The sequence below is a fragment of the Euphorbia lathyris genome, chromosome 5, assembly GCF_963576675.1.
Source record: "Euphorbia lathyris chromosome 5, ddEupLath1.1, whole genome shotgun sequence".
Taxonomy (NCBI): Eukaryota; Viridiplantae; Streptophyta; class Magnoliopsida; order Malpighiales; family Euphorbiaceae; genus Euphorbia; species Euphorbia lathyris.
Window position 1 is genome coordinate 71776270 of NC_088914.1, and position 14909 is coordinate 71791178.

Consider the following 14909-nt stretch of genomic DNA (forward strand, 5'->3'; position numbering starts at 1 on the left):
CTAATCATATATTTGTATTCTGTTACTAATAAGTGATAAAATAACGCAAATGTAAAAGGTAGATGACTAAGATTCATGATCGGGAAGACAGTTTGGTGCATTATTTCTCAAATTGACCTAACTTATCAATGTTTTGAATAAAATTGCTCTTGGATACCAACTTTAGGACTAAGATTGTACTATTTTAGACTTAAAGGAAAATTAATTCTGAACATAAACGTAAGGGGTGTTCGTACACCTTATCCTTCTTAAAATAATTGTAGGATTTTTTTTTTTTTTAAGTTGTTATGGGTATTTTTGGGTACCCAATTTGAATTGGGCCTACAAATTATCTAAATCGTAAACAAATATGTTTGAATCAAAATAGGTGTATGAAAAGTAGGATAAATTACTAAAAATATCTTTTTTGGAGGTTCCAGTGTGTAATTACCTTCATTTTTTTTGCACTTTTTTTTCAATTTGTATTTCTTAAATTATTTTCTTCTTTTGTTGCACTTTTATCCTGCAACTTTATTGATTGTCCGTTGTTTTACATTTCTTTTCTGTTGGTTGATTTTTTGAGTGTTAGGTTATTCTTTGGTTTTCTTTAGCTATTGATTTCATTTTTTTTTTTTTTAATTTCGATTATTATATATGCATATTTTTTTTTGGTGAGATAGAGGGCAGAAACTCAAAAATGAGAAAGAGAAAAAATAAGTTACACAACCCGGCTCAGAGCAATTCCTATTTGATCATCAAACATGGTGTTCCGAAAGCCTGCAAAAGGTGCATCAACTCATGATTACCCAAAGACAGTCCCTGGGAAGTTCGACAACTAGTCAGCAGCATGATTCCCCTCTCTGTAGGTGTGGACAAAAGACAAGACCCAATCTCTATCACGTAATTTTTGACACTTTCCAATAAGCCAATAACATGGATGGTGAATAGGGACTGCACTCAGTACAAAGTTTAAGACAACCTTAGAATCCAACTCCACTATGATACGATGAAACCCTTTGCTCCATGCAACTTTCAAGCCAAAATATAGCCCCCAAAGCTCTGCAACAGTCACAGTACATATATCAATATTCACTGAAAAACATGTAATCAATCGCCCTCTCTCATCTCGGATCAAGCCCCCTGTACATACTCTGGCAGAATTCCATTTACACACTCCATCCTAGTTAAGCTTAACCCACCCCGAATTCGGCGGCTTCCAACTAACCCATATAACTTGCTTCGAGGCGAGAGAATTAGTATGTAGATTGTTAAAAACACTCCATAAACTTCTCTCGAATGAACAACACTTTAATCCCTACCAAATCGAATGTCATTGAATATTATATATGCATTTTAATACATATAAATATTAAAATAATATATATAATTAATATAAACCGTTCGTGTATTTTTGTAAATTAAAAAATTAAACTGAAATAAAAAAATAAAAAGCATCCATTTATATAAATCTAAACCGTAATCATTGGTTCGATTAACCAATTCTCCCAATTTAATTTTTCGATTTTGATAATGATTGAACGGTTTTTCTCTATCCCTAACCGTAGGCAAACAAAAAATAAAATAAAATAAGGATTCAATTGATTAAAAAAAAAAAAAAACTTTTTCCCAATAACTAAAAAGTGTGGCTCTTTTAAAAAAAATGTGGGCAGCACATAAAGTATATATCTTTGTCTCTAGAAAGTTAATGAAAAGAAAGACACATACATTGTACCCAACGTGCGTTCTAGTAACAGTCGAACAGCATGTTGTACTAAATTCATCCTCATCTATACTTGTATTTATTTACGTATCAAATTGAAGTATATCATCATAATAGGAAAACAAAACTAGTTGATACTTGAACTAAAGGAAAACAGATGAATCACAATTAAAACAATAAACGTTATATAGGTGGTGATACCGCATATAAGGTCAAGGCACATATAAGGCCCATCTAAGCCCACTTATTAGCTGGTATACTTGGTCTTTCGATCTTCAAAGCGGATCGGAATGGAGAAATTTTACGATACTCCGCGAGTAATACATCCGACCAATGAAAATCGTTTTACCAAGATGATTGATGTAAAATTGAATCATGAGCCGATGCCATAAAGGATGAGACTCGAGCTATTTTCATGCGATCAATGTAAAATTGAATCATGAGCCGATGCCATAAAGGATGAGACTCGAGCTATTTTCATGCCATCAAGGGAGTTGGGATGCATCCACTAATTCGGAACTTAATTTAAAAGCGTAGGATATGGTGAACCAAAAAAGGAATTTTCCATTGCCGCTTCTGTCAGCAGCGGGAGTCTTACATCTGAGCGAGCAGCTGCACTAACGGAACGATCTTTCTGTCCGAAGGAATTTTGAGAACCCATAATCTTTTATTTTCTATCACATTAAGTCATTATTTGTCAAATATCTAATAAAATTAAAAAAGGGTTATTAATTTCATCTATGTTTGAAATTATATTTTTTACCGTTCGAAATAAGACTTTTACAGTTTTTCTATAACCACATTATACATATTAAAAACTATTTCCAACTGTTAAAAATAAAAATTAAAAAGTCACTTGCTCACTAAGAATGACATTATGTCTTCTAAGCATCAAGTTTTGATAACCCTAACTAAGGTGGTTAGAAAAACATTGCACGTGTTGTCGTCTTTGGAGTAGAGGTATATCTTGCTCATAAAGGTCGCACATGCTTGTTGGAGACCTCAGTGCAGATATTGGATGGCGGTCTCGGTGTCTTCCAGTTTTTAAGAAATTTGGATTCAATGATTTGGTAAACTAGTCGTGTTTTGGTGGGGTGACATTTCCTCCAATCGTGTCGCCAAAGCCTTTATTCGAGGAGCCTTTGAAACTTGACTTTCCATGGTTCGCTCTATTTTGGAAGATACTTCTATAAAATTTTGATGCTCGTGGAGCGTCTAGGATAACATTCCTGTGTGAGGGTTGGGCTCCCATTGGAAGCTCGTCGCTTTGAGTGACGTTTACAGGCATCTTCTCTTATTCGCCTGAGTTGTGGATCTTGAGGAATTCCCATATCTTACGGATAACTCTTAGATCGCTTTCTCTCCTTTTTATCGTCTACTGTTGAGTGTCGACATAATATGCTTGTGTGGGCTGAAAGCTATAAAGAGTGTTCATAAGCTTCGTGGTGGGATCTCAGGATTCGTCTTCAGAGTTTGTTCTTATAAGTTTCTTAGGGGGCAACTCTTTTTCCTTGTCTTTTGCTTGCCCACTAGTCTCACTGACTTGCTTGATGTGGATAGGTTTAGTTAAGGAAGTATCTACGATTTTCTTATTGTTGATGACTGTTTGATGATGAAGCATTTGTAGTAGTATCGCGTCCATCACGCCAAATGATGGAGAATCGATATTATCTATCTAGAATGGCTTGTTGAAATCTTCAAACCTGCGCCGAAAACACTTCTCTGCATACACATCGACGGTCAAGTTAGAAAGGGAGTAATGAAACAACTTAAAGAGAGATCCCTTTGAATGGATGTCGCATGCTGACTTTTATAAACTTTGAGTAGTGATGATATATCATACTGCTCTCATATTCTGATGGAAAATTTTAGAGTACTCCAAGAGTATTGTTCCCTACCAACCAATTCATGTCGATTGAGCCTCAAAGTTTATGTTTTAGCGAGAAGAGGTCTTGCTACGCGCCCAACCACCTTCGAGGTTACTGTCTGGTCTAAGACGTTCTTCCCTTTCCCTCTGAGAGTTCACGATCTACGGTGCCTCTTTCTTTTCCTTGGGCGGGGGCAGATTTCAAGGTCCCTTGACTTTCCAAATGGTTTCCAATATGCCAGAGCGTAGTACAACGAGGAATTTTATGCTGCGATCAGGAAGGATGAATCACTTGTTATAGGACTTGAACAAACATCTCAAGACACGAGCTGACGACAGCCAAAATAAAAAATCAAGGGCCTATGGTGTTTTTTTCCTTATATAATTCATAAAGTCAAATACAATGCATGCATATAAGGAATTAATGCAAAATAAAAGCCAAAAGCAACATAAAAGTGCACCTTAATTACCATATTTAGTTTATTGATAGAAATTACTCCACCATTTACGTTATTTAGAGTTCCAAAAAGTTTGATTTCCTCGTGAATTCACAGAATGTCCTATTAGCCTCTAAACTTATTTAAAATAATCTAATTACTATTTGAATTTATTTAAAGTAAACTATTAGTTCTTGAAGTTGCTACGGTAATTTATTTGTCTCATAAATTATATGCATTTCAATTTATTTAAATTGGTAAAAAAAATTCAAAACTTAAAAAATAAAAGTCTAATTTATGATTCTAAATCTTTAAAATAAATTAACTTTCTACTTTTTACACTTTTATAGTATTTTTATAAATTTAGAGAGTTAATAATGACACTTTATAAATAGGGTAAGTTACATATTAATCATTATTAATCCAACTATTTACAATTATCTTATATTTATAAAGAATTTCTTAAAATGTCAAGTAGTTGAATAATAAAAATGGTTTTAGCATATGTTTTTTTTTTAAATTGTGGCTTACCACGTTTTCAAACCTGAAAAGTGGTAGTTTTTTATTTTTTTCAAACTCAAAAAAAAAAAACTGTATACTTGAGAAAAGTCTAATAAAAATTTCAAATTTGATTTTATATGTAATTTCCTCTTATAAATACTATATAAGTTCAGGAGCCCGATCAAGTTTTTTCTGACAAGTTTTGGGTCCTCTTGATGTATTAAGCCCATTTCTAAAGAGAAAAATAAATAGAAATTGAAAGACATATGGGCTGGACTGTGGGAAGAAAAGGCCTCATAGAGGCTGCATATGGTGTTTTGGCAATTTGTGTAATATATGTTGGATCACTAACATATATACCAGCCTACCTCTTTTTTTTATTATTTTTAGGAAATAACATGAAAAAAACATCATGCTGCACAGTAATTTTATAATTAGTATGTGATTTTTTATATTTTATCATTAAAATAATTTTAATTATATTATCATCAATCCTAAAATTTATTTTGTTTTTTCATTAAATGTTTTTGGAGGAAGTTACCAATAACCCACTTTTTGAAATGGATTTCTAGGATATATTTACACTATTTTCAAAAGTGTGTTCTTTTATGAAATTAATAAAAACAAATTATTATGTTTATTACATTGCTTAATCACTAATAATTCTAGGGAATTCAGCCAATTTATTCAATTTTTATAAATTTTCACCCAATTTTAGACAATTAATTAAAGTGGGTGAAATTAGTATGCAATTGTATTTAAATATGTTTCAATATAATTTTATAAAACTTTGAAGTTAATATTTCAGAATAATTTTAATCAATTTTATTTTCATTTTTTCTTCTTTTGATTAAATCAACTGTCTCATACGTTGCTTTTTTTTTCTTTTTTGTTTGTTTCAGTCAATTTAATCCAAGTCCAGTCAATTTTAAAAAAAAAAAAAAATCACATGAAATTAAATTGGATGAAATTTATATGAAACTGCATTTAAAATTTTTTTGATGTAGCTTTATGAAAAGTTGGAGCTAATATTTCAAAATAATTTAATTCATTTTCATTTTTTCACTATTGTTGCTCTTTTTTACACTTTTTTGTTCATGTTTTACATTTTTTCATTATTTTTATTGTTTTGTCCAATTTCACATGAGGCTAAATTGGATGAATTTAATGTAAAAATGCATTTAAATGTGTTGAAATATAATTTTATGAAACACTAAAATTTGTATTTCAGGATAATTTCAAACGGTTTCAGTTTGTTCACTGTTGTTATTTTTCTACACTTTTTTATTCATTTAATTATATCAAATTGCTCTTGCACTCCTCGATTTTCCATTTCCTTTGTTTCAATAAATTTTATTAAATTTCAGTCAATTTTACCCAAATTTACGTCAATTTCCATCACTTTTTCGATACTTTCAGTGATGTATTATATTGTTTATATGTTATTTGGTTTTGGTTGAGTTTCATCGAATTCATATTCTCTATGCTGACAATTTGTATGTTACATACAAGTTGATGATGAAATTAAATGAATTATTAGAAAATGAGAAGCTTAATATGTGTCACATCATTATCATGTTATTTACAATTACAACCAATAACAACAATAACAACAAAAAAAAAACACTTAATAGAGATAGCTGACGTAAATTTCCTAATGGGCAAGATATTCCACAATTTACCCCATCATTGCTAACTAGAACTGTATTCGTATCAGTACTTTGTGTTACGGGCGGAGATTTGACCGTAGACAAAGTCAATTGGCTGTAGGCAATTCTCAGCTTGTGGCCTGGGCCTAGGTGTTGGCGTTGGCGTTGGCGTGGAAAAGACAAATGGAAAAACTTGCGGCAGAACTGTGGAAGGCCAAAGCGCAGGCCACAGGCTGAGATTTGCCTAGAGCCAAATCTCTCGCCCGTGACACTTTGGCTGTTTCAACTAGACTTCGAACAAGCACTTGGCATAGTAGCATGATGAAGTTTGTGTTTCGTGCTAAATATATTTCTTCTTTTGAATCCAATCCTTATCTAAGAAAATTAATATTTCTTGTACTAATATTGATAATCAACATAGAAAACAGATAGCCTTCTCTAAGCCCTTGTTTGATAAACCACTTAATTGTTTAAATTAAAATGATAAGCACTTATTTAAATTAAGTGCGTTTGATAACGGTTGTTTCTCCACCACTTAAATTAGTTAATTAAGTGAAAAATCACTTATTTTGATAAGTCAAAATATTTAACTTATCAGTTTAAGTTAAACATTATCAACTAATATTTTAATAAAAATTAAATCATTCAATATTTTCAGCACTTACAATATTCAGCACTTAAAATTCAGTACTTATTTTTTCAGTACTTAATTTTCAGTTTTATCAAACAACACCTAAGTTGTAGAGTTTTAAGAATATTTAAAAATAGTATTTTAATTTTGATTTCATGCTATTTTTCAAATAATTTGTGTGCTTAGATTTTTGGAATTAAGATGTTGTTTTTGTGTTTAGATGAATCCTCCTTAAATTTTGAATCTTTCAGGTTAATTTATCTATTAAATATAATTACATGCATTAAGATTTGATATTTGGACACTGTTTTGCCAATAGAGTTCAGCGGTTAGATGATTATATTATTGGTTAGATGATTATATTTGGTAGCTGAACTTTGTCAATTTTCACGATATTACTACTGTATATTTTTACGGTATGAACACTGGCTTTTACCCTGAATTCGCTTTAAATACAAGAAGTCGAGGGGGCGGATTGGTCCGGGTGGAGAGAAAAAAAAATAGAACTTAAAATCTTTTCTAGAGATATCCATTTTCCAGGAGAGACAGATAAGATATCCCGACATAGTGGTATCTTGATACCACCAGAAACGGTAAAAACAAATTCTAAGGAATAAAAAAAAGTGAAAAATTGGATCTATATTCAACAAATCACACCTACCAAAAAAAAATATTTTGTTTTGGTTCGACATATATGAGATAGCGAACGGTATCAATTTAAAAACACTTTTCCCCCAAGATCTATTGCAGGAAATGGATATCTGAAACTTCGAGTTGTCAATTATATTCTTTATGGAAATAGTAAACCAATTGGGGGAATTTCTGACACAAGTATTCAATTAGTTCGTACTTGTTTAGTGTTGAATTGGGACCAAGACAAAAAAGTTCTTCTATCGAGGAGGCTCGCGCTTCTTTTGTTGAAGTAAGCACAAATGGTCTGATTCATGATTTTCTAAGAATCAATCTATTGAAATCAAAAATTTCATATATCAGCAGTAGAACTAGAAAAAGGAATGATCCATCAGGTTCAGGACCGATCTCTAATAATGGATCAGATCGCACCAATATTAATCCATTTTAGGTTATTCTTACCTGTCCTACGAGTAAGCTCTTTTAGGTTTTTGGAAAGAAAGCTAGAATGGTTTTCTCTTCTTTCATGTGAATCACATTAGCTTAGCATTAGCTAGATTTTCTATAACCTCCACGTTCCAGCTGCGTAAATTCCTCATTTAAAATTTGGAATTATTGAAGTGGGTCAATAAGGAAATTGAAATTGGGGACAATAAAATACTGAAGTAGTTTTAATTATTAAAAACCCAAAGATATTGGGTTGAATAACAATTAGTGGGCTTCAAATATATTTAATTTTAGAATAGAGAAGCCCATGTTAAAAAAAAAGAGAAGCCCATATATTTTTAATAAAACAATATATATCTATGTTGTCCAAATTTAAAAGCCTTGAAGCAAAACCATGTGGTTTTGCTTTAAAAAACATAAATCATATATAAAATGGGTAAATTATATACGTGGTGTACAACATTTACCCTAAATCACACTTTGGTGTACAACCAAAATTTTGTCACACTAAACCGTACGAACTTCAAGCGACCTCCCACTAAAGTGTACATCCGATTTTTATGACCGGTCAACGCTGGTCAAAGTTGTCACATCATCATTTTTCATTATAACATTTAAAAAAGTGGGACCCACTCTTTACAGAATTACTAAAATAGCCTTATCCCATATAAAATTACTAAATTACCCTCATCTTCTTCTTTCAACTCTTCTCTCTCCATATCATTTCTCTCTCACTCCTCTCTCTCTCTCTCTACCATTTCTCTCTCACTCCTAAAATTCTCTCTAAATCTACAACTATTAATTTCTCTCTCTAACTCTTTCTTTCTTTCTATATCTAATTTTCTCTCACCAAAAACATTATTTTAGTAAAACTGGGCTACACCAATACCTCAATTTTAACATAAACTTGAAAAAAATTATGTTTAACGAAAATTAGCGTTAAAATTGAGAGTATTGTTCATGATGGAGCAAAAGGAAATTATGAGATTCTTGTTCACAACTGTGGATAGTTTTGTGCAAGATCGGTTGATCAATAAAGAGCAAAGAACACAGCACAAAGAACATTGTGCTGAGAGATTAGCAGCTGGAGATGGGAGCCGTGACAAAAACATCAACATTAGGTATTCTGATCAAGCAGTATTAGCGAATTTAGATTGGGGAATCGAAGCCCTAGAAGAAGCTATGAACACTTCCAACACCGAAACAAAACTAGCCCGGCTAGACCATGCGGAGAAAATGCTGCAAGTATGTGCAATGTTGAATTCTGATCAGAGAATAGCTGGAGTCCCTAATTTCTACCTCCCTGCTTGGGCACATCTTAACCTTTCATATCTCTGGAAATTGCGTAACAATGTCCATAATTCAGTTCTTCATGTGCTTAAGATGTTTATTGTTGATCCATTCTTCTCGAGGATTGATTTCACTCCTGAATTGTGGAAAGATTTGTTTTTTCCACATATGAATTCCATTGTTGGGTGGTATTCTGAGGCTAGGCAAAGGTTGATGGTGGAATTGATTCCTGATTCTTCTGATTTGTCATTTACAGCTCTATGGAGAATCACTTGAGTTGCAAAAGTCTGTCATTTACTCCATGTCAATTTTATAATTTTTTTCAAGTTTAGGTTAAAATTGAGGTATTGGAGTGGCCCAACTTTACTAAAATAATGTTTTTAGTGAGAGAAAATTAGATATAGAAAGAAAGAAAGTTAGAGAGAAAAATTAATAGTTATAGATGTAGAGAGACTTTTAGGAGTGAGAGAGAAAAAGAGGAGTGAGAGAGAAATGGTAGAGAAAGAGAGAGGAGTGTGAGAGAAATGGTAGAGAGAGAGGAGTTGAAGGAAGAAGATGAGTGTAATTTAGTAATTTTATAAGTGATAAGGCTATTTTAGTAATTCTGTAAAGAGTGGGTCCCACTTTTTTAAATGTTATAATGAAAAATGATGATGTGGCAACTTTGACCAGCGTTGACCGGTCATAAAAACCGGATGTACACTTTAGTGAGAGATCGCTTGAAGTTCGTACGGTTTAGTGTGACAAAATTTTGGTTGTACATCAAAGTGTGATTTAGGGTAAAAGTTGTACACCACATATATAATTTAATATTATATAAATTTTTTTTATCATTTCAAATTTTTATTCTACTTTATATACTTATTTTATTGGGTTTTAAAAAAAAATAGATTTTCATTTAATACTAAAACCGCTTTATTTTTTTATTTTTTTTTTGAAACCAAACCGCTTTAATTTTTATGTACTTGACATTTAAGAAATTCACTACTGCCGAAGGTTTTTTTTTTTTTTTTAATGAGAACCGAAGGTTACTTTTTATTCTGAAAAAACACACTAAAATTTTTATATTCTAACTCTCATAAAGTATAGAGAGGGCCTATTATGAAGAAAGAAAATTAAACCATGGGCAATAGAGGAATTTTAAGTTTTATGTCTAAGGTTACTGTGTTAGGATTGGTTTGTGATTTTTGTTGTAGAAATTGAATTATTTTGTGCATTTTATTTTAATGTTATCTACTGTTTATTGTTGTTCGTAGATATTAGATATTAGTTATTTTTTTTTGTTAAAAGCCGTTGTTTCAGAATTTTATCAAATATTTTTTTTATCTTCTGTTTAAAATTTCAGGATTTTACCAAACATTTTTTTTTTATTTCCGGTTTAAAATTAAAAGGAAGAAAACATTTTTGAAAAATAAAAACAAATAGACAATATGGAACGTGCAGTTCCATTTTACGTTAGAGAAAAACACAGAGAAAACTAACGCTTAAATGGTTTAATTTCTTATATCTTTCCAAATCATTACTAAACCTTCTTTAAATGTGTGGAATTTGAAGTGTCATCAATCTCTTTTTGGTTGTGTTTTGTAGAAAATAAAACTGAGGTTTAATTTAATTGATTATTTATATATTGAAAAATATATTAATCATATGTTTTAATTTCTTTTTGTTATATTTCTAATTTAAACTGAAATTTGGGATTACATGTAAGCAATTTCATATTTTAATGGTTTATAATTATATTATCATTATTGATTGTATATATAAAATTTATGAATTAAGTTTTTTCTCCGATAAAAATGCTTCAAGTATATTCATTAGATGAAAAAAAGTTCAAATACAATAAAAAAAATCACAAGGAATAAAACCTTACAAAATCCATATAGGGATGAAAAAAAACTACAAAGAGCAAGAAAAAACCATAAAATGTATAAAAAAAACACAAAATAAAAACAATGAAACATATACTTCTTGGAAATCCAAATCCGCAAAAGAGCAACTGCAATCCGATCTTCATCATTTAGGCTCTTTTGAATATTCGGATCAGAGTCCTTTCTTTTGTTGCAACCACATAGATCTATTGATCCATGTATAAAATAATTTTTTTTCGCTCTTGCTAATTCCGAAAAATGTATAAATAAAATAATGGGGACTCAATTGTTGATTTTTGGTTAGTTCATGAACATGATTGATGATTTTGATAGTTTAAGATCTTAATTGATTTTAACATCTTAGTTTAGGGAGCCAAATGGGTATTATACTAATTATTTAACTAGTTAATTAACCAATCCATTAAAAAAAAAAAAACCTAATATTTGTTAAACATAGAACTAGATCAGTTAAACTTCCTAATTTTTACAATCATCAAACCTTAAAGGACCAAAACCTTCACATATATATCCTATTTTACGCCTTCACCCAAAATTTTCCACATGGTCGATTCGTGAGTCAATTATCTACCTTCTTCAATAAATTTCTGGAATTCTGGTATTTTCTAAAATTTTATATTTCTGTAATTCTAGAATCTGGAATCCAATTATTTTCTAAAATTTCAGATTTTTGGAATTCTAGAATTAGAATTCCAGTATTTTCTAGAAGTTCGGGTTTCTAAAATTTCAGTATTTTACGGAATTATAGATTTCTGAAATTCCAGTATCTTCTAGAATTCAAGACTTCTAAAATTCTAGTATTTCCACGAATTCCATATTTATGTAATTCCAGTATTTTATGGAATCCAATATATTTTGGAATTCTAGATTTATGGAATTTCATATTTTTAAAATTCAATTATTTTTTGGAATTCTAGATTTATGAAATTACAGATTTTTAGAATTCAATTATTTTCTGGAATTCCAGTATTTTCTAGAATTTCAAATTTCTAAAATTCCAGATTTCTAGAATTTCAGTGTTTTATGGAATTCCATATTTATGAAATTCTAGTATTTTATGGAATTCCATTATTTTTTGAAATTTCAAATTTCTGAAATTCCAGTATTTTCTAGAATTTAAAATTCCATAATCTTGAATTCTAGATTTCTGGAATTTCAGTATTTTCTAAAATTCTAGTATTTATATATTTTTTTCTAATTTTTATTTATAGTTAGTTAATTAGGTTAAACAGTCAATCCATTTATAAAAGGGTTGACCCTATTCAACCCATTTATAAATAGACCGTCTCAATCCATTTATTAAATGGGTTAGATCAACCATTTTCTTAAATGGGTTAGGTCAACCCATTGATATTTAATTAGTGAATTATTAAAATTTGGTATGTTAAAAAATTTGTATTTTATTTGGATTGATTTGAATAAAATAAACTTAATTATTGAATTTAATTAAAATAATAATAGGTATAGATTTATGTGAAATTAATTAATGGATTGGTTGTTGATAACCAATTCAATCCAACTATATAGAGTATTCATGGGTTGGAACCAATCCATGAATCCATTAATTGATTGGATTGGTTTTTTCATCTAATAACTATTAAATTGACTTATAAACATCCTTACAAACTGGTACGAGACTTTTTAAATAATGTCACAACAACATCACTGTTGATATTGCATGATCTGAATAGTTCATGACCAATTTAGTTTTGAACCACTGTAGAAAGTTTTATTCGATCCAACTGATAAAAGGTTGAAACATGATAGGAGTTTGTTCATGAAAATATGGAGCGCCTCCAATAATTAAATTATGTGTCCGTCATTCGATTCAACTGATAAAAAAAAATACAAAAACAAACAATATGGTCAATTTACAAAAACAATTTTGTGGTTTAAAAGTTTATATTTTTTATAAATAGTTAAAAGTTTATAAACATGTGTCTTGAAACTTGTGGAATATGTAATTAAATAATATATGGGTCAATTTTTATGTGAAAAAAATATTTATGTGACTTAACTCAAAAAAAATATATATTTATGTGACTTAGTTAATTTATAAAATCAGACTTTATATACAAATTAATTTGCAAAAGTCGTTTTTTTTTTTCATTGCTTCAAATCATTCACTTTTGAAATAAAGTCTCCCTATAATATCGGGAATGTCTAAATTTATAAACTGCGCAGACCACAAATCTTAATTTAAAATGTTTTTAACTACAAACAATTTTTACAAATTAGTCAAACCGTACTGTTTATTTTTATACTTTTTCCTTACAGAACTGCACTTATTTGATTTCGAAATTCAACATATTTTGAAATTGAATTTGAAATGGAGTAAACAGAATAAATTATCTTCAAATTCATTGGTGTTTTTTTGTCAAGGCGCATGATAATGATGCTTAATGATGCTGAGTTTGTCGGCATAACCCCAATATAAACAAATGGTTAAATATATGGGGGCTCCTTTTTAATTTGTTGCAAAAGAAAATCGATTGACCCTCGTGAATATATATTATTAATTTCTTATTTAAAGTTATAATTGATTTTTAAACTTATTTAAGCTAGCTTTCTGAATTTCATTGTTTCACATATGGCTCAGTATAAATAAACAGTCAAATGTGTTTATATTTTTCAAATAATACCAAAAATTGTCTCCACCTCACCTATCACCCTATATATATCAAATAAACAATCAAATATGTCATCGTAATTATTAAAACAGACAAATATACTTTTATTGGTGTGATGACTAGACTAACAGAATTATGCCAATAAGCTTACCGTTCAAATAGTAGTATATTTATCTATCGTTAACAATTACAAGAACATATTTGACTGTTTATTTGATATATAGGAATATGTGACAAAATAGACAAATACAAGAGCATAAATGTATATTAACCCTTTAAATTTGGTCATTGTCACATTATGGTCATTGTTAGATACTAAAAATTCTAAAATAGCCACATACCTGAGCTTAAGCCCATAAGGACCCTGCATAAAGACCTGAATCCCAACTTCATCCTTATTTGAGCTTCCATCGACAAAGATCTCCCATGTTTCGGAAGCTTTTGAGGACTCATCGGCTTCCTCTCTCACTTCTATCAAAAAAGCGCATGCGCCTTAAAAGCTCTTCGTGGCTCAAACCGGATGTCAAACTCTATCAATTTCAATGCATATTCTTCCAATCTCTTTGAACTTTCAAGACTTCGTGAAATTTTCCTCAAAGGCATGTCAGTCCGAACCAAAATGGAATGGCTCTGAAAGTAATGCCGAAGTTTCTGCACTGCTAATCACCACTCCAAATGCTAGCTTTTTGAGCTTTGGATACCTTACTCTAGTGTCTCATAAGAATCTGGTTACATAATAAACTGCACCCTCCTCCCGAATCAAAATCATTCCTACATAATCTTCGGCTACACTTATATATAAGTATAAAGTTTCACCAGGCAAAGTTCTCTTCAGCAATAGAGGTGAAGCAAGGAAATTTTTTAACTGGTCATGATGTCTGGCATTCAACCATCCAGTTGAAATTTTTAGCTCCTTTAAGGCTTTTCTAGAACGACATGCATCGCTTGGCCGAACAGAAAATAAAACGCCCTAATGCATTTATTTTCCCATTTAATTTACGTACATCATTTAGCTTTTTCGGTGGCTCCATGTCAATGATAGCTTGAATTTTGTCTAGATTGGCTTCAATACCTCAGTGAGAGATCATAAAGCCTAAAAACTTAGCGGAAAATATGCTGAATGTACATTTTTTTGGGATTCAACTTGAAATTGTGCTCCTTCAAGTAGCGAAGACCATAGCTAAATCAGATGCATGATCCTCAACAGTTTGGCTTTTGACAATCATATCATAACATATATTT